This window comes from Peromyscus californicus, unplaced genomic scaffold (assembly GCF_007827085.1).
Source record: "Peromyscus californicus insignis strain IS unplaced genomic scaffold, ASM782708v3 Scaffold_16__1_contigs__length_79575227, whole genome shotgun sequence".
Lineage (NCBI taxonomy): Eukaryota > Metazoa > Chordata > Mammalia > Rodentia > Cricetidae > Peromyscus > Peromyscus californicus.
The window spans coordinates 16,877,298-16,897,732 of record NW_026294458.1 but is presented as its reverse complement, the minus strand read 5'-3'; the positions used below and the strand labels follow the sequence as shown (position 1 = coordinate 16,897,732).

The 20,435-nt window shown below is 47.5% G+C and overlaps 1 long non-coding RNA gene across 1 annotated transcript; it reads left to right on the top strand.

The window, feature by feature from the left end:
* The first annotated feature begins 2,551 nt into the window (after positions 1-2,551).
* Positions 2,552-19,560, top strand: LOC128111966 (uncharacterized). The gene is made up of 5 exons (XR_008218798.1): positions 2,552-4,083; positions 4,623-4,662; positions 13,830-13,945; positions 17,261-17,386; positions 17,931-19,560. It is a non-coding gene; the product is annotated as an uncharacterized LOC128111966 (long non-coding RNA).
* Positions 19,561-20,435: the final 875 nt, after the last annotated feature.

The window sequence follows — 20,435 nt, the reverse complement described above, 5'->3', positions numbered from 1 at the left end:
CAAGTCGGATAGTCCCAGGCCACCTGATTTTTCTCTCCCCATAAATGGAAACAGTAGTGAGTGAGTCCGAATATGTGGCACCAAGAGTCAGTATCTGCTGCTCAGACCTGGCCTCGCCTGAAGTTCCCCTTCCACCCTTCTTGAGGCAAAGGTTTGGCTCACACTCCGGCAGTGGTGGCTGACACTGTCCTGTGTGTGCCAGGTCCCTCTGTGCGAGCTCAGGACTGCGTGTACCATGACAGCCAGCAAAGGAGCAGCCTGGCCTGCACTGAGGCCTAACCAGTACCTATTTTTGGTAGTTAAATTACTAAGCATTTAGGGCTTTAGTACCCTGACAAATCCTTTTAAAATAGGCCCGATATTGTCTCCCCAGAGTGACTCAGCACCCCATACAGTAGCTGTGATTCACAAAAGTGTGGGCACCAAGGGTGTGTGGGTGCTTCTTGGAGGCTGTTCAGCTCTCCCTCCTGGAACCCAGAGGGGTCACAGCCAGGAGAGGCGGTACCCACACTCCGTACCCTCCGGCTTCCAGAATACCACTTCCCTCGCAGTTACAAGCTTCTGTGCTTTGCGCCCGTTGCCAACCCTCCAAGGCAAGGGCATTTGTTGGGACAACTTCAGAGCTGCAACGGAGTAGGGAGACACCCTGGAACTCTGATACCTCAATGTGGGGCAGACGTTGCCCTGAGGACTGGGAGGATGGGAATGCCCCATCTGGTAGAGGCCTAGCCAAGAGTCTCTGGGCTTCAGGCCCATCCAGGCTGCTGACTCACAGTGGGCTCAATTTCCTATGGAGGGCAGGCCCAGCTCTGGGAAGTCCTGAAGGCTTAGTGGTGTTGATACCGCTACAGACTAGGGGCAGTGGGCAGGGAGAAAGCCCCTGCTGGACCACTGGGCAGTGGCATGGACCAGGGTGGGGAAGAGAATGAGAGGAAGAAGTAAGTTCCCACTCCCCATGTTTGCAGAGGCAGCTAGTTTGAATGAGGATGGCGGGAGTCAGACAAGCCAGGACTAAGCCCAGCCTGCACGCTGGCTTCCAGAACTGCTGGGCCACACCGCTCTCAGATCCCATAGCTGGCTTTAAGGGTTCCAGTTTCTCCATAGACTCTGACAGACAGGCTCGGAAGGTTCAGAACTGAGTGAGCCGAGTTCATAAATAAAAGCTCAAGATCCGTTAGAACCCTGTATCCCACTTCCAGCTTCCTCTGCATCACAGGGGCCCCAGAAGTCACTCCATCTTCTCCTTTATCTCATTACACAAATATGAGATGACCGTAAGTGTCCGCTTTCTACTGCCTCTCCAAATGCTGTGAGAATGAAGAAAGACCCAGAACGTGGGTGTACATTCAGAGGCTCCAGGTAAAGTGCTGAGTCTTGGCCCGGAACAGAGATAATGTTTAAAACGTTCTCAGAAATGTTTTTGTAGCCTCTAAGTTCTGCTTCTGTGGGGTGAGAAGCTCTCTCTCTCTCTCTCTCTCTCTCTGTGTGTGTGTGTGTGTGTGTGTGTGTGTGTGTGTGTGTGTGCGTGTGTGTTTAGAGGTGGGCAGGGGAAGTTCAGTGCTTTGGGGAAAGGGTACAGAGTTGCCATCGCTGAGGTCTTACGGTCAAATTAGAGTTTCGTGAGTCCCCAAAGTGACAAGCTCAAAAGCCAGCTGCTAAAGAGGCAGGATTTTCAAAAGGTCTGGGAGCAGATACAGTTTCTGTGCGAGCGATCTCGCGATCTCAAGGCAGGAAGAGGGCATGGGAAACCCCAGGCTTTATTTCTCCTGGTCGCAGGAGAAGCGGTAGAGGGAAGAGGTGGGATGTCAGCTTAGCTGGGCACACACCTTCATCTCCCCAGCCAGGGCTGCAGTCTGGTGGGGGAGGTGTGCCCCACAGTTGTTCACAGTTTCGGGGGTCTGACCACTCAGAGATTCCCTACTCCAACTTAGGAGCGTCAGTGGCGTAGCATGAGCAGTCTCTGCATGCTCCTAGGAGCTAATGAGGAATTTAGCTGAAAATCCAGCTGGGGAGCTTGGAGTAGGGGAGGGTGGAGAATATGGCTAAGGCTGCTTGGTAGAGATGCCATACCTCAGGGGCTTGTAGGGCCCAGAGGAAATCTTGCAGGGGCCATGCCAGAGACAGCTGAACCAGATGTCCACTCACTGTGGCCACGTGCAAGCCTCCTGCAAGCCAGCAATTCCTAACCATAGCTGCCCAGAACTCTCACCTGTGGATGAGTTTCCCACGCCCAGGCGCCACACTCTTTTTGAAGCATTCGTGTGCACGTGTCTCTGTGTGTGCATATGTGTGTTCCCGTGCGCACACCAGTTCATGTGCATGTGAATGCCGGAGGTCAGTCTCTAATGTTGTTCCTCAGAAGTCACCACTTGGTTTTTGAGAGTCGATCTCTCACGGGCCTGGGGCTCGCCAATTCGGCTATGCTGGCTGCCCAGAGCATCCCAGGAATCTCTTGCCTCTGCTTCCCTGGGATTACAAGCATGCTACCACACCTGATGATTTTTTTTTTTTTTTAGATGTGTGTTGGATCACACTCAGAGCTTCACGCTCATGTAGCACCATCAACTAATTGATTTATCTCCTCAGTCCCTGGTGTGGGTGTATTTTAAAGGTGTTCCTTTGGTTTATGAACCCAGGAAGCAAATTACTTTCTTTTGGGGAAAGAAATCCCTTTTGTCTCAGGGTGAGGAATGGGCCTCCCAGGTTACATTGTTTGGGGAATTGTGCACTGCCAGGATTGTGCAGGTGTCGACTGAGTGTTCGCCTTTGAGCCTTGGGCACCTCACTGCCTGCCTCACTGTCCTTTCTAGGTGGTTCCTTCCCTGACCCAATCTGAAGAGGTAACCCTGGGCATTGAAAAGGACCCACAGATTGTAGCAAAAGTTACAGGAAGGACCAAGAGATCATGGGGGAATGAATGGGCTTGAGAAGGCAGAGGTTGTTTTTTGTTTTTGTTTGTTTGTTTTTGTTTTAATGAATAGACCAAATTATTACCTGTAGTGCTTTTCTGTTTCCCAGAGAGTGGCATGCCATGACTATCAGCTGCCAAATACAGCTGAGTCATTCTTTCCAACTTGCCAAAGCCAGGACACTTTGGTTGAATTCACTGTGGGGGAGGGGAGGAAGAGCTGAGGTTCTTCAGAAAGGAATCAGAGTTACACCAACCGATGTGTGTTCACGCTCCGCTGCTCTGTTTCAGTTACAAAGAAAGAGAGTGTGTGCCTGCTTTTTTCCAAATGCCGTGTGGGCAGCTCTGGGGCCTCGAACAGCTCCTGGCTGCTCAGCACCCGTCTCACCCAGAGACAGGCTCGGTTGGCGCTGGTGACTCAGACTCGGGCACGATGGAAGACAGACTCTAGGGAGCACCGGGAACTGATTGGTTGGCTAGTGTGAGCTTGGGGTGTCTGTGAAGGCCCCAGTGCTGTGCAGAAGTTCACTTTCACACGCTAGAACAAATGGGTCCTTTGTGAATAATAACTGACCTTTGTTCCCTTCTGCCTGGCCTCTCCCCCCCCCTCCTTCCTTGCTGGTCTCAGCCAGGATCCCTGATGCTCTAGAAGGACCGGACCAGGAGTGGACATCTCTACCCATGGCAGAGCTGGGATGGGGGAGGTTGGAGACGGGCCATGGCCTTTGGGAATGATGTTCTGCACTGTGTCAGAACATGGTGCCGGGGACAATCGGAGTCAATCGGAGAAGAACAGGAGGACACTGAGCCCTGATTGCCACCCAGGATCTATCAGACCCTTCGAGTCCTAAGTTACACATCCCCAAACCAGAACCAGTTGCTATTAAAAATGTAACTGGAGATCTGACTCTTTTCAGATCTGATGCCCTCGCCGGAGGGGCTGGTACAGAAGACCTGCCTGCTCGCTCAGCTCAGGCTAGCATCCTGACAAAATAGAGTCCTTTCTTCCGGTTTCTGCTGAGAGCAGCAGCAGCAGCAACGATCCCTAAAACCCAACAGCGTCATCCCTACCTCATTTGCTGGGATCTATTAATCTCTTACAATAGCCAGCAGCTAACCCATCTGGCAGACATCTGGTCTTGATTTAATTAACTCGAGAAGCGAAAGAACATCGGGTAGGTAAAAATCTGTAATTAGCAATAATCTCTTAAGATTTCTTTGTTGGGCCACTCCCTTCCCTCCCTCTCCAGGCAGCAGAAAAGGACTAGAAGGAACCAAAGGCAAACATAGTTGAATTCCTTCTTGAGTAATTGTTCCGGAAAGCCCTGAAAAAAAAAATTGCTGGCTGTTTAACTCAGCAATTTGAATTCGCCTTTAGGAACATCATCAAACTGTGAATGCTTTGATCTCGCGAATGCTTTTGTCCGTAAGGAAAACCACGGGCACCCAGCTCCTAGGCTATGCTGTCACACGGCTTAGAAGCTCTTGGCACACAGCCAGGAGTAAGAGGTTTGCGAGGGGCTGGCTTTGCTGGAGGAGGAAGCAGCCAGATGCCTGGGAGTGAGTGTCATAAGAGGAGCCAGGAGGCCAGGACACACCCTTTCATTTTCTAGTCCATAAAATAAGGAGGTGGGGCCGCATGAGTTCTAAATTCTAGGTCCTGCCTTCCCAACCTCAGAAGCTCTGTGATTTTTATTTTTTATTTTCCTTCTAGGAAAAGAGATCTCTTCCTATACCACAGACCTGGAGGTGAGGTAGGTTAAGCAAGGATGGAGGCAGATAGATGGCTGCCTGCCCTGCAGGCTTGTCAAAACATTTAAGAAAAGATGAGCGGGATTAAGAGACTCCTTTGAACAATGGTACATCTCGGGTAGGTTTTAGGCCCTGTGGCCACAGAGGAGAGCAAATTTAACTTGCCTCTGGGGGTTTGTGGGGCACCTGTGACCTCAGCCGTAATGAGCATCATATGTTCAAGAGCATTCCAAACCACAGGGGGCTTAGGCAGGCCCCCACGTTAAACCATTGCCACTGCCTCCCTCTTGCGGCCATGCTGTTCTGTGCGAAGGAGGGCAGAACCAGAGCAGCATGGGCAGTGAGCTCTTCATGTCTTCATCCACACATTCATCCCCCAGATGTTCATACCGACTATGGAGGGACTTTCCCTGGGGAGACGTAAAGAAATATCTAGAATATCTGTTTACCTCCGATAGAAAGGGTACCAACAAACCACAGATCTCACCCAAAACCAGGTTGGTGAATTGAGGAGTTGACAGGAGCTATTTACAGGACCATGAACGACTTCAAGGTAGCCACACCACTGAAGAGTCCCACCCAGAGCTTGGAAAAACCTAGAAGCTGCTCCAATGAAGAGACCCTTGGGTAATTTACAGCAGCCTTGCTATGGCACAGTCCTACCCACACACTGCTTACCTTTATATAACCTCGGGAGTTGCAGGGCCTCATCAGGATCCCAGGAGGGAATAACAGGCCAGATCTCATGAGGGTCTCCTGTGGACGTGTATAGATGCTCTGACTGAAGGCAGCCATGGGCATGTCCACCATGGAGAAGATCGCTAAGGCATCTGGGCCTCAGGGTAGCAGGAGCTGATAAAAGCACAACACAGAGGCTCAGTGGTTCTGAGTGTTCACTTTTGCTGCTGTGGCATTCTTGGTTTGCGTGTTAGATCGGCAACAAACTCACCCGCGGGGAGATGGATCTTCTAGCTGTTAATGAGCCTGGCTAACCATCAGAAAGACTTGCTGCTTCTGCCCATAGAGTTCCCATTCTCCTTCAAGGTCAATGCCATGCGACCTCCTCTGGAAAGCGTCTTCGGGTCTCTCTCCTGCTCACACAGAGCATTTGGTCCAACTCAGCTGACATGCAATCACACCACTTTATACTTTGAGAATTTTCTCCTTATTATAGTGGTAGTTCCTTGTGGGCAAGGACTACCGAAGCACAGGCAAGACAGGACCCTGTTGGCTTTCAGCGTGCTGGCCGCCATTACACGTGACGGTTAGTCAGGTGTATGAAAGGGGTTGTCCTGTTCCATTGGATCTCTTCCGGGCTCTAGGAATTCAGTTCTGCGGACTTCTCTTCCTGGTTTTCAGTTCTCATGCCATCCTGAGTCTTTTCTCTGGATGTATTTCCTAGGCTACTCTGATCTGAAACAGTGAACATCCTCCCTTGTTCTGAATATTCTAGTGGCTTCAGTACAGTTAAGACCACACAGTTGCCTTCATAACTCCGTACCGTGGATTCCCATTAAATGTGGAGTCAGTATCACTCCAGCTACACCTAACTGCACTGTTCCCCATATAGGTGATTATTGTTTTATTTAACTCAAGCTCGAGACTTTGTATTTCTCTATACCTGACTGCAGGTGGAAAAGCTTTCCTCCTTTGAAACTGTGAAGGAGGTCTGAGTCTTCTGTGAGATGTGGAATCATGAGCGTGAGCCCAAATGCATGTCATGCTCTGTGGCTTGGCCTGTGTCCTTAGCCCTGTGCCCAGAGAAGTATGATTACTTCCAGCACTGGCAGCCCTGAGGACTTGCTCATTGTTGTGGAATCACAGGCTGGGTTTATTTTTATAACAAGTATTTACTGCCGAAGAGCCTAGTTGAACCTCCTGGGTTTCATAACTCTTCCGGCTCTATTACAATGCCAGCGTGGCTCCTACTCTCTCGGGTCCCCAGAGAGATGCCTGCTGGGAGCCAGAGCATCAGGTTAAAGATCAGAGTCAGGCATCTGAGCTCAAGGCTCAGGGCACAGCGGGATCCTTCTGGAGAAAGGTAGAGTCATCTCATCCCCAAATAAATGGGAAGAGAAGACAGGGCTTGCAATCTGGCCAGTGCAAGGGAGCCAGCACCTGCTTATGTACAGTCATTGGCACTGGATCCATCTAGGGACGGATACATTCATTCTAGTGCCCAGTACTCAATTGTCAGCTGGCTCCTGATTCTCCAGCTTGTTTGTACTGACCCGAGAGGCTGGGGAGAGGGGTGCGGGGGGGGGGGGGGGGGGGGGGGGGGGGGGGGGGGGACTTCAGAACCCTCACTCTCTTTCTCATGACTCCATACTTTCCTTTTGTTCAAATACCTTCAGTGGTTCATGTTACCTGGATTCTTGTCACTCTCTGGATATAATTGGTGTGTGTGTGTGTGTGTGTGTGTGTGTGTGTGTGTGTGTGTGTGTGTGCGCGCGCGCGCGCATGCGCGCGCGCATGCAAGTGGAAGGCAGAGGATGATATTAGGTGACATTCCTCAGGAGCTCTCCACTTTGGTTTTTGAGACATGTGCTGTCTATCATTAGGACCTGAGACTCACCGGTTCAGCTAGGCGGGCTGGCCAATGAGCTGCAGGGATTTGCCTGCTTCTGCTTTCCCGAAAGTGCTGGGGTCACAAGCTTGCCACTGGGAACGAACTTAGGTCTTCGTGCTTATAGTATTCCATATGGCGGGGAGGATTCTCTACAACAGCCACGCTTTCAGTCTCCAACGTATGAAGCGTGTAGCAAATAAAAGTAAAGGGACACATGGCACTCAGCCCATAGAGGGGCGGCAGCTAGACAGCACAACATCAAATCAGGCACAACAGAGACAACTGGGCTGGAACAGCCTGATTGAAAGAGCAAAGAGACAACATCATCAAATCAGAAAGCAAATGAGGAAGCCACGTTGAGGCCGCCAGCTGGAGTTCCTGATTGAGAGCTTTCTTTCCATGGATGAGCTTCCTGTTTCCTGTTCCCACCGCAGGCATTTTTATATCGTGGGATAAACAATAGTAACTTCTGTTGAAAACGTTTTACCCTCTGGCTGTTCTCAAGGGCACAACGTTTTTTTTTTTTCTTAATACGCTTAGATGTTTGTTGTTTTTCTTTCTCCCTGTTAGAGAGTTACGGGGCCAGCCTGCTCCAGGACAGCCAGTTCTAGAGGACACTTTGAGACAAACATGGTTGGGTCTGAAATGGTATGGGGGGGGGCGGCATGGGGGGGGGGGGAGGAGGAAGAAAGGGTATCTACCTTACTCCAAGAGCCAACTTCCCAGTAGGCTTAAAGAGCATATGACAGTTTATCAGTGTATTTTATATTACTCTTTAATTGTTTATGAATTGTGTGTGTGTGTGTGTGTGTGTGTGTGTGTGTGTGTGTGTGTGTGTGTGTGTGTTATAGGACAGTCTCAACTCTTTTATTTTTGACGACTTTTTGGGAAAAAAATTAGTGTAAATACAGGAGGATTGACTTAATACAATTTGGACTCCCCCCCCACCCCCCAAAAAAAAGAGTTTCCTGGAAAGCCTTTGTTGGTCTTTGAAGCGCTAGTCTTTCTCTTGTCTTGCTAGTTTGGTTATTTAGTACTTCGCTGCAAGATCTTTTATTTATTTATCTTTTTTAGTGTTTTAAATCTTACCATTTTATTTTTTTTTGTCTTTTGTGCTGAGGTATGGGAACAAACCATTCATGCTAAGATTTTAACTCATACTTTTGTCTTTATCATAATATTCCCTCCTCAAAGAATTGGGACCCAGTTCTTTTTTGTTCCCCCTCTTCGTGAGCTCCTCCCCCTCTTCTTCTTCATGAATGTATAAATGTTTAGCCTGCAGCTATGTCTGAGTACCACATGCATGCTCGGTGCCCACTGAGGTCAGAAGAGGCCTTCAAATCCCTGGGACAAGAGTTATAGGTTGGTTGTAAGCAGCCATGTGGGTGCTGGGAATCGAACCCAGGTGGGAACCAATCCTTTAGGGCATGGAGCAATGATCACTCTGGCTGCTTTCAGCTGCGTGGATGGTCCTTCCTCAGGGTTCATGCTAAGGAAGTGTGGGGTGTGTGGTGTCCAGGGCCAGGAACTTTAGGTGATCCAACAGCCCTTGGTACAAGGAGGTGGCCAAAGACTCTAGACAGCATTATTTAAAGGTTTAGGGCCTGGTATCTGGAAGACATCAGTCATACATGAATAAAGACCAAAGACACAAAGTCAAAATTGAAATAGTAAAGTCCAGTGTAGGTATGATGTGTCAGGAACAATTTGTTGAATTTTGGAAGGCACAAGCTTGTTTAGCCATTAAGTGGTAATGTAGAAGAGGCCCAATGGAGGTTTTGTCTGTTGGGCACAGGTAAGTGACATGGGCCACATGGCAACCACTGCCGCTTGACAAAGTTCCAGCACCTTTTACTTTCGTTTTTAATGATTCTCACTATGTGGTATGGGAGTTCCTTTTTCCTTTGAGAAATCATGTGTGGGCTTCAGTAGAGGATGAGGATGTATACAAAGGCAGCCTCTTTAAATACAATAATTCTTTGGAGGATCCCCACCACTGTGGAACCATATAGCGTGATAACTCCGCCTACTCCCTCACAAGTTAGCAGCAAGCCCCACCCCAGCTCATGTGCCCCCTTCCTCCCCTTTAATCCTTTGTGCAATTGTAGAGTATCAATGTGTGGCTTTTTTTCAATAAAGTGGCAGCCATCCTGAGTCCCCTTCAGATCTTGTTCCCTCGCTGACTCCACACCTCCCTTTGGGAGCCGCACCCTGCTGGAGCTGGACTAGGGCAGTTAAGTCATCATAATGTTATGGAGACACTTCCCAGGGGATGATTTTAATAGTCGGAGCTACGAATCATAGGTCTATAGATTTGCTTATCTGAAGTTGACCTTCGGGTCTCATTTGAAGAGAAAAAAATCTAAGTTCTCAATTGGTTCGTTGTTCCAGTGGGCTTTTCCTGCTTCTCATTGTGAATATCTTCTAAAAAGTAGAGTTTAATCCTGAGTAAGTGAGTCTAGTTAGTAATCTCTGAAGTTGGATGGATGGTCGAGTGTCATATGCTTTTTCTTTTCTTTTTTTTTTTTTTTTTTGGTTTTTCGAGACAGGGTTTCTCTGCGTAGCTTTGCGCCTTTCCTGCATCTTGCTCTGTAGACGAGGCTGGCCTTGAACTCACAAAGATCCACCTGCCTCTGCCTCCCTAGTGCTGGGATTAAAGGTGTGCGCCCCCACTGCCCGGCTGCTTTTGCTTTTCTGATGGGTGTTTTTAGACCGTGTATGTGGCCACAGATTAACAACTTATTATTATTATTATTATTATTGTCAGTTGAGACTCACAGGGTTACACTTAGGGGTGCAGAAGGAGCCCCTAGCTTCCTTATTTTTTTCCTCCACCAGCTGGGCTATTTGGAGGTACCTATCTTGTTGACCATGTGGCTTCCTCTGGAAGCATGTGGAGCATGACCCTCTCCATTGACTCCCCTCCCTGCAGGCTATGTACTGGTTAGAGGACAGAGATTCTACAGCCTGTGGGTTCAAGAGGACAGGTGATTTATTGAAATAGAGGGGCTTCTTCATCTCCTGGTTCTGGCTCTTGGAAGGCAAGAGCCCCAAATACTGTTTCTCCCATTTGTCTCTTTTTATTGTCATTAGCATAAGCCTCAGAGCTTTAGCTGTTGACTCCAGTCTTGTGCATTTAACTTCTAACATTTAGATAAAGCTTAGAGAAAAAAAAAATGTAAATAAACCCTGCTTTTTTTTTTCTTTTAAGACTCATTTTTCCCCTGTGGTTAAAAACTAACAAATTTAGCAAAACACAAATAATGGTCTTAATTAAACATAACTTTTTTTCCTAGCCAGCCTTGGTGAAAAACTGAAAGTAGATCAAATGAGTTAGGGGAGATGGTTCATGGTCGAGAATGTGTCCTGCTCTCGCAGGGGACCTTAGGTTGGTTCTCAGCGTCTACTGTGGATGGCTTACAACTGGCTGTAACTCTATCATAAGGGATTGTGCTGTGGAATATTATTTTAAGATGCGTAACATTCGTTTGTGCTGTGGAACATTTGCTTAATGATGCAAAGATGTGTTGCATTCTTTTATGTTGCATTTGTTAAACTCTGTGAAGCTGTGTTACTTTGCCTGTCTAAAACACCTGATGGTCTAATTAAAAAAGCTGAACGGCCAATAGTGAGGCAGGAGAAAGGATAGGCGGGGTTGGCAGCCAGAGAGGATAAATAGAAGGAGAAATCTGGGAGGAAAAGGAAGAAGGAGCAAGGGAACAAGGAGAAGAGGATGCTAGGGGCGGCCACACAGCCAGCCACGGGGTAAGAGTGAAAGTACGATATACAGAAGTAAGAAAAGGAAAAAGACCAGAGGCAAAAAGTAGATGGGATAATTTAAGAAAAGCTGGCTAGAAACAAGCTAAGCTAAGGTTGGGCATTTATAAGTAAGAATAAGCCTCCTTGTGTGATTTATTTGGGAGCTGGATGGTGGCCCCCCCAAAAGAGCAAAAACAACCAACAACAGGATCAGACACCCTCTGCTGGACTCCACAGGCATCTGCACTCACGTGGGAACATACCCACGCACAGTCACACACATATACATAACTAAAAAGAGAAGAATTTAAAAAACAGTAGATCAGTAACTTAAGAGACCTATAGATTTAAATAAAGGATTTATACTGGTGTGTGGAATTTTGACCTTAGGAGTTAATGACTTTTAATTATCACATAACTCACGTAACCATTCCTATACCATCTCCAAGCTTTGTCCCCCACAAACCTTGTGCGATGTACTTAGAACTTCTGTAACTTGCTTAAACTTTCTGGTTTTGTCTTTATCTCTATTTTTCCATTTTAGAAAATTCTAGCTTTTTCTCTTAGGACCAAAATCTTATTTTATCATACAAAAAAAAAAAATCCTCCTTGCTAATGTAAAATACTCTCTTATTTTTCACCTTTCTTATCAAAAGTAGGACTTCATACTTCTCATACCTCTCTCCTCCCTCCCCTTCTCTCCTACTTTCTTTTCTTTTTTACTTTGTTTTCTTTCTTAAAATCACAAGGCATAACAGTATAACTTCACCAACTTATTAAGGGAGTGAATCCAAATTATATTCGTGGTGTCCTATAACAAATAAAGATTCCCTGTCCACACTAATGGACAGGTTAAACTATAATGATTTGCCTGTTGTAAGCTCTTAGCAAACGTTTGTTTTTCTTCAAGGGCTCTTTTACATTTTTATCCTTGAAAGAGTCTCGCAGTTAGAGCAAGCTACATTCCATTAAGAGCCTGCCAAGATAAGCGAGTTTCCAAATGACCTTGGGCAGTGGATAATCTTTGTAAAGAGGAGAAAGCAAAAGAGAAAACATACAGAGAGTCAGAAACCTTTGCATCTTAGGCCAGCACATGCAGTTTTAGCCAGAGAAGGCATTTGTGTGCTCATTTAGTTGTCCAGGTATGGGATGCCAAATTTCTATGGGGTGAGGTTTTTAATCACTGCTCCATTCCTCACCCATCTATCGTCATCCCGTATATACCCATCCAGATGTACATCCAGATGTACTTTTTGAGACTTATTTCCCCTTTGACTTTCTGTAACAGTCGCTCCTTTGAAACAGACACAGTACCTTTGTAGATCTTGCTGACGGCACCAGCTGCGCTCTGTCGAGACTGATCTACAATAGCCATACTTTCAGCTCCAAATGAGTGATCACCTTAAGCATGTAGCAAGCAAAAGTAAAAGAACAATTAAATGGAGGGAGCGTTTCAGCAGGAGTAGTAGATACATCGCAAAACATCTAATCAGGTACTTACAGCATCCCACAGAGAGCAAAGGTAATACCCTCAAACGGAGTCTAACAGGACCGTCGGAACTTGACTGAGAAAGTCTCCTTGTGGAAGCCAGCTTGGCTTTCTCTCTACAGATGAGTTCTTGGCTTCTTGTCCCCACTCTGGGTGTTTTGTGTTTTTTTTTTTCCTCAAGGGCACAATGGTTTAAATACCCTTAACTGTTTGCTTCCTCCCTGCCACAGAGTTATATGGCCAGCCTGCCTACGTCAGAGTTTTGGAAAATACTTTGAGACAAACATGGTCGGGTCGGAAATGGGATGGTGGGTGCTTTGCCCACATGTATGTCCGTGCATCCAGCGTGTGAAGTGTCTAAGGACGGAAAAAGAAAGCTCTGGATTCCCTGGGCGTAGAGTGATCGACGATTGTGAGACACCATGTGGATGCTAGAAATTGCATCCGGGTCCTCTGGAAGAACGGCCACGGCTCTTAATTGCTGAGCCGTCTCCCCAGCATTCCTTCCTCTACCTCATCTCGTCCCTTCCCTCTTGGTCTGAAGTGTCTCCTGGAGGCAGCCTTGGACCATTTCTTCATCACTGCTCCTAATAGGCAGGGATGGGGTGATGGAGTCAAACCTGCCTTTTCACTATTCACTCTGGTTCCGACCTCTGAGACTTGGGTGTCAGGCAACACAGAACCAGTCCCCTCGAGCCCTGTCTCGTCCACTGGTCTCCTGGTTCAAGCAGATCCTTGATCGGTGTGTATAGATTTATGTCTTGGGATTCCTAGAGTGCCACAAGGAATCCTGGACGGTGCTGAGTGCTAAGGGCTGATCCTTCCCAGTTATGGAAGTCTTCCCAGCTGGAAAAGGCAGTTGGAACAATAAATTGATTTGCCAGATGCTTCCTCATTGGGGTTCTTCCAAGTTTTCGTCTCCATGGAAAAGGATGGGGTTATGGCATGCGGCCCTAGTCAATGCCCTGGCGCTTCAGCCTGCCTGAGACAGCTGTGTCAGGAACAAACCCAGAATAGGTGTTTGATGTGAGATCAAAGAATTAATTTCCTATAACCAAAAGAAAATTGGTTAGGAGATACCTTAGAGCCTCTCCATGAGGTAGCTAGTAAGAGGACAGCTGGAGGGACGGCTCAGCAGTTAAAAGCACTGACCGCTCTTCCAGAGGACCGGGGTTCTGTTCCCAGCCCTCACACTGTGGCTTACGACCATCTGTAACTCTAGTTCCAGGGGCTCTGATGGTCTCTTCTCCCTTCCACGGGCCATGCACTCATGTGGGACACATGTTCCTTCCAGTGCAGTATTCCAGGAGTCTGGCAGTTGCTAATGGTCATATACCCTTGGCTTCCTCTAGTGACTCCTTGCCTGGCAGGCCTTGCCGCCCACACCTCTGACAGCATCCTCCAGCCTGTTCCTCCTGCCACAAGACTTCCTCTAAACACAGAGCCCCATGAAAGGATGAGGAAGCAGGTATGTTTTCCACTGATGCCCCCTCTGTTGCCCAGCTCTTTGCCAGGGTGGTAAAGGGAGCTAGAAACAGTGGCGCTGATGCTTTCAAACATCTTAGTGATTCTTTTAGGACTCTGAGCTATTATTATTTGCTTTTATTTTTCTGGACAGTACTAAGGCTTACTAGCCAGCCTCAACATCTCATTCATCCAGTGACATGGGCCTTCTTGAATTTTATTTTATTTTTCCCATTTGAGTGAATAATCATAAGCTACTACTGGCTCCTGAAGGAAAAAAAAAGTGTCTAAACAGTCAATATTTGGACTCTGTGTGCTGTCTCTCAGAGCATTTCCTCAAATATTATGAACTCTTTCAACAGCCCGGTCCCATTTAGTTAAGCTCTTCATTCCTGTGGCCAATGGGGGAAAAACAGCCACAACAGTTTCCATTCCTTTTGTGAAGAAAGGGGGCCCCAGCTTCCGGCTTCTCTTAAAGAAACTGTAGTAAGATATATGTAACACACGTTTTTACCACTGTAGTGTCTTTTAAGTGTGTGCTTCTGTGGCATTACATTCATTCACAGTGCTGTGCCACCATCAACTCTGTTCATGTCCAGAACCTTTTCTCCTTGCAAAACTGACACTGTTCATATCACACAGTGACTTTGCCTTGCTCCTCCCCTCAGCCCTCGGCAACAGCCACCATACTTTCTAGCTCTGGGAAGTGAGTCCTTGGTGCTGGTGTAAGCAAAATCCTCCAGCTCTTGTCTTTTTGTAGCTAGCTTCAATGACTTAGTACAGCCTTCTTAAGGCTAACCCACATCGCAGCACGTGTCAGAATTGCCCTCTTCTTAGAGGCGGAATGATGGATACTCCGTCACGCACACTTTGTGTATCCAGGCATCTGCTGACTGACACTTGAATTACCTCCATCATTTTGCAGTTATGGAGATGCTGCTAATGCACAGTCAGTGGGTGTGCAAACATCTGTTTGGGTCCCTGATCTTAATTCTTTCAAGCATCTACCCAGCACTGGGACTTCGGATTCAGACAGCATTTCTGTTTAACTTTAAGGGATTGTCAGGTCATTTTTCACAGTGACATTCCCACATTTCACCATGTGACATTCCCACAGCTAATGCACAAGCCTTCTGTTTTTCTATATCTCCACTGCCATTTATTACTTTATGTTTGTTACGGGGTTTTGCTTGTTTTTAATCTTTTGTTTTTGAAAATAACTATCCTAGTAGGTACAAAAGAGCATCCCCTTGTGGCTTTGAGTTACATTTCCCTAATGATTACTGACGGTGCTCACCTTTTCACACGTTTGCTCGCCTCTTGTATGTTTTTGGAAGGATGTCTAGCCAAGTTCTCCACCTCTTGAGTCTGGGATGGCCATTATACTGACCGGCTTCCCCATTTTCATAGTGAAAATCTGACATTCTAGGAAACCCCTCAATTCCAGGCCAACTGGGACAACTGGCCCCCCCTAGGTGGCTTTTGTCTGGCTTTGTAGGGCACAATGCAGAAGAAGTAACAAGGCAGGGGCTGGAGAGATGGCTCAGCAGTCAAAAGTGCTAGTTCCTCTTGTAATAAGTTCCCAGCACCCACATGATGGCTCACAGTCATCCATAACTCCCGTCCCAGGGGATTTGGTGGACTCCTGGCCTCCATGGGCACCGGCATGTATGTGGTGCACATATATACTTGCACACCAACATTCATGCACATAAAATAAAAGCCTTTAAAATATTGAAAAGTGACAGGCACAGGCTTCAAGCCTAACCACCAAAGGACTCCAAAGCTTTCTCTATGGAAATCGGGACTTCACAAACAAACTTGGGCTAGCAAGGCCTGAGAGGCACGAGGCCCAGTTGGCCTATGAGCTGCCAGGCATGAGAATAGGGCCAGCCGTGCCAGCTGACCACAGATGCAGCAGAGCCCGGAAAAGCTCAGCCAAACTGGCCCAGACCGAAAGAGCTGCCCAGCCAGCCCACAGCCTGGTATCCAAATAGGTGACAATTGTTTCAAGCCTGTACAGTTTTGGGTGATGTGTCGCTCAGAGAAACCCAATGCGGATGGTTCCACAGAAAAGATGCTATGATCACCCTTTCTGTAGACCACTGAGGTAGAGAGGACTCTCCTGCCAACCCCCACTCCACCCCAACCCCGGCGTCTCTATTCATTTATTCTTAGTGGGAAGGGTTTCACCTATCACTGAACTTCGGCGTGGTGGTCCTGGAGCAGCCAAGCAGCCATCGTTCCCTCTGCCCCAAATGACAAACGTTTCCCCTTCTCTCCACCCACAGTCCATCCTTCTTCCGCCATGTGTCTCTGCACGGAAAGAGATACGCTCATTAGATTCAGAGGCCGAGGTGGCAGGAAGGGCCGGCCCCCTCTGTCCCCCAAAGCCAGACACCTCCTCTTACAGGATCTCTGTTTTTTCTCTCGTCGGTCACACAAGCCTGGAGAATTTCTGACTTACACCAAAGCCCTTTCTCCAGTTGGCTGAGGCTTCTGGAGGCAACTCCCGTGGCGCTTGCCTCTGTGGGCAGCTGAATGGAGACAAGTTGTTCTGACAGCGGTGTCTTCTCCCAGGGCATGTCCTGTTTGTCCCAGAGCCATTCAGGGCCTGGTCCCGAGGCTGCTCAAGGTCAGGACCCTCAGGAGTCTTTTAAAGTCAGCGTGTTTCTTGCTAGAACTTTCGGGTTCCTTGCCTTTTCAAGAAACAATTGTCTGGTGATGATGGCCCAAACGGTGCATAATGGTTTTGTTTGTTTATTTGTTTTTGTTTCCACTCCAATGAGCCCTTAGTGGGACCCTAAGCTTGAAGTCTGCTTACAGGGCTGCTCTGGCCTCCTGAGCTCTGGATGGCTGAACGGATTCTCAGCCTCAGAGTGATGATGGGAATTCTATTTGGGGCTCTTAGTCTCGGAAGGCTAAACACGGATGCCGGAATGTCCGTAAGGGCCTTTAGAGATCAATGGGTTGAGTGTCAGCCCTTGACAGATGTGGAAACTGAAGTCTGGAGTTACCCAGGGTCTGCAAGTGGTCTCAGATTGCTGAGCAAGGTGGTCATGCAGTTATGGCTAAAATGACAATCCTGACTGCTAGTGGGGTGCCGGTGTCAGACTTTCCACATTGCTGTCCCCAAATCCCTGACAAGAAGCAACCTGGGGGGTGGAAGGGTTCATTCTGGCTCACTAGCAGTGTGGTTCATCACGGTGGGGAAGAAATGGTGGCCGGAGTGGCTTACAGCTGTGGGGCAGGGGCAGATCAGGAAGCAGAGAGAAATAAGTGTGGATGTCAATTTTTTTCTCTCTTTTTCCTTTTACAGCCTGGACCCCAAGCTCATGAGATGATGCCTCCTACATTCAAAGTGGACCCCTCCCCTCCCCCCAGTTCATCCCTTTTGGAAAAGCCCTCACAGTTCCATTAGAAGGTGTACCTCACTAATCCTCAGGTGTGTCTTTATACCTCATGCATATGCATGAGGTGTGCATGCATGTGTATTCATGTGTGGGGGTGCACATGTATGTGCATGCATGTGGAGGCCCCGGGTTGAAATTGGGCATCTTCCTCAGTAACTTATATATTGCCTCTCAGTATCGAGACAGACTTTTTCACTGAATGGACAGCTCTCCACCATTTCAGCCAGCCTGGCCAGCCAGCTTGCTCCGGGGGTCGCCTGTCTCCAGAAAGCTGGGATTGCTCGTGGACCACCACACCCACAGACTTATGTAGGTCCTGGGGGTGGGAACTCCAGTCTTCAGGATGGCAAATGTTTTACTCACAGAGCCCTCTCACTAGCCCTCCCCCGACTAGGTGTTTCTTAATCCAGTCTAGCTGACGGTGAAAATGAATTACCATGGAGCCACCTCAGTTGACCAGCCACAGCTGTCTGCCGCTACTTTCCAAAAGCCTGGACACTTTGGGTGTTTAAAAAAATGGGTTAGAGGAAGTGAAAGATAATGAGATTTTTTTTTTTTCTTTTTTTCTTTTTGTAGGCACCTGGGCAGCAGCCTCGGAGAGTGGTGTCCCCAAGGAGAGTGATCTCAGAGAGGCTCCCCTGGCATTCTCCTTAGGCTGAGAACATCCCCCACCCCCACCCCACCCCCCACAGGAAGAAATTCAAAAGGGCAAAGGAAACCAGGCTGTCACCCAAGTCAGCACAGTGACAAACGCTGGAAGAGCCCTCTGTTCCCCTCACCTTTTCACCTTACTTCGTAAACATGCTTCTTTTTTTTTTTTGGTTTTTTCAAGACAGGGTTTCTCTGTGTAGCTTTGCGCCTTTCCTGGTACTCGCTTTGGAGACCAGGCTGGCCTCGAACTCACAGAGATCCACCTGGCTCTGCCTCCCGAGTGCTGGGATTAAAGGCGTGTGCCACCACCGCCCGGCCGTAAACATGCTTCTTATGAACACCTAAACGCCACCAGAGGAAACCCCACAGCTGATGACATTTCTACCTTTCTGGTCAGTCTCTTCTGAGGCTTGTCAAGTTTTCCTGTCATAATATGAATAAGTATTTTTTAGCTTCTTTTTTTAATCCATCTTTCTAAAACATTATTTCATGTTCATGTTTCCTTGTGTCGACAGTCTTCACGTTTGTCTGTTTAAATTAGGATTCTGTAGCTCTACTGCAAATGTGACACAATTTGTTTCCTGTTGGATACTTGTATGATTTCTAAGTAGCAGAACTAGTAACCAATATGGCTATTTTGTATCAGTAGCTCTCTTGTCCCTTTGGGCTTATATATTCAGGACTGTGTGCCCCTAAATAGAGAGATTTGGTCACACCTAGGTCTCTGCTCTTTCTACTGCAAGGTTGCTCTGCAGAGAGATGCAGTCAGTCCACAGGGCTTCCAGCCCATTTAGATGTGCCCTTATCCCAGCACAGAGTGGAGCTATCGTTGACTTTTGTCATTTATAGTCACTTTAGCCTGTCAAATTGGGGAGGGTAAAATAGTCAGGAATACAGAAAATATATCAAAGGAGCCGATCTGCAAGATGCAACCAAGAAACAGGACCGGACGCCTCCTAAGACAAAAGCTCCAAGGGAAACTGGCCGAATGAGGCTTGTTCTCACAATGGTCACCTGTCTAGGGCACGTTGTGGGCTGTCCTGGGTTGAAAATTCAGGGTCATCCAGGGTGGAGTCATATTCAGCAAATGAGTAGCAGAGCCCATATTATTTTAAGATGTGTTATATTTGTTTATGCTGTGAAACATTTGTTTAATGATGCAAAGATGTGTTGCATTCCTTTATGTGGAGGTTAACTCTGCGAAGCTGTGTTCCTTTGCCTGTCTAAAACACCTGATGATCTAATAAAGAACTGAACAGCCAATCAGTAGTGAGGCAGGAGAAAGGTGGGGTTGGAAGGCAGAGAGAATAGATAGAAGGAGAAATCTGGGCAGAGAAGAAGAAGAAAAGGAAAAAAGAACAAGAGAACAAGGACAGGAAGATGCTAGGGGCCAGCCACCCAGTCACACAGCCAGCCACAGAGTAAGGGTGAATGTAAAATGTACAGATTTAAGAAAAGGAAAAAGCCCAGAGGCAAAAGGTAGATGAGATAATTTAAGAAAAGCTGGCAAGAAACAAGCCAAGCAATGGCCAGGCATTTATAAGTAAGAATAAGCCTCTGTGTGTGATTTATTTGGGAGCTGGGTGGCAGGCCCCCTAAAATAGTAAAAAAACAACCAACAACAATCCCCTAAATCTAGTTTGATATTTCTTTCTATTTTAGCCAGGGTATGCATCCTTTTCTGGATAATTGACCATCGGCAGGTGACTCCTTGTCCCAAGTACCTTTTCCTGTTTCTGTAGTGTGGATGTGTTTTTTTTTTTCCTTTGCCCCTTCACAGGCAGCCCAGGATTTTATAAGAAAGGAAACTGAGCAAGCCAGTGAGCAGTGTTTCTCTGTGTGTCTCCCTTCGGGTTCCTGTCCTGACTTCCCTCAGTAATGGGCTGTGACATAGAAATATAAGCCAACCCTTTCATCCTTCAGGTTGGCCTGGTCATTGTTTCCTCACAACAGAAAGTAAACCAGGACAGGTGCCATCTGCTGTGACATGAAGTGGCCAAGAGGGCCCTTGCAGAAGGGTACTATGCTACTCAGACTTTAGCCAGACAAACCTCTTTTCTTCGTAAGTATACAGAGTTGGGTATTTAAGTATAATCATGAAAAGACTAATAGACCTGTTTGTTGTGGATCCCATGGGATTCTAAGAACCTTTCAACTCCAACTTCTCCTTACCCACAGACCTCCACACTCAAGAAGGCACCACAGAGAATAGTTCTGACATATCATTCCTGGGCAAACTCTCTCTCCTGGTTTGTTGGACCTAACAAGCTGCCAATAGCTAGACTGAGTGATTCAGAAGCCCCTGGAAACTGTGGTGGCACAGGGGGCAGAGACAATGGCCTGGAGAGAAGACCTTGCTATCTAGCTTTGCAGACCCGTTTCTGCTTTTTCTACCTGTCTTCACTCAGTTGCAACATTTTAGGAGGCAGC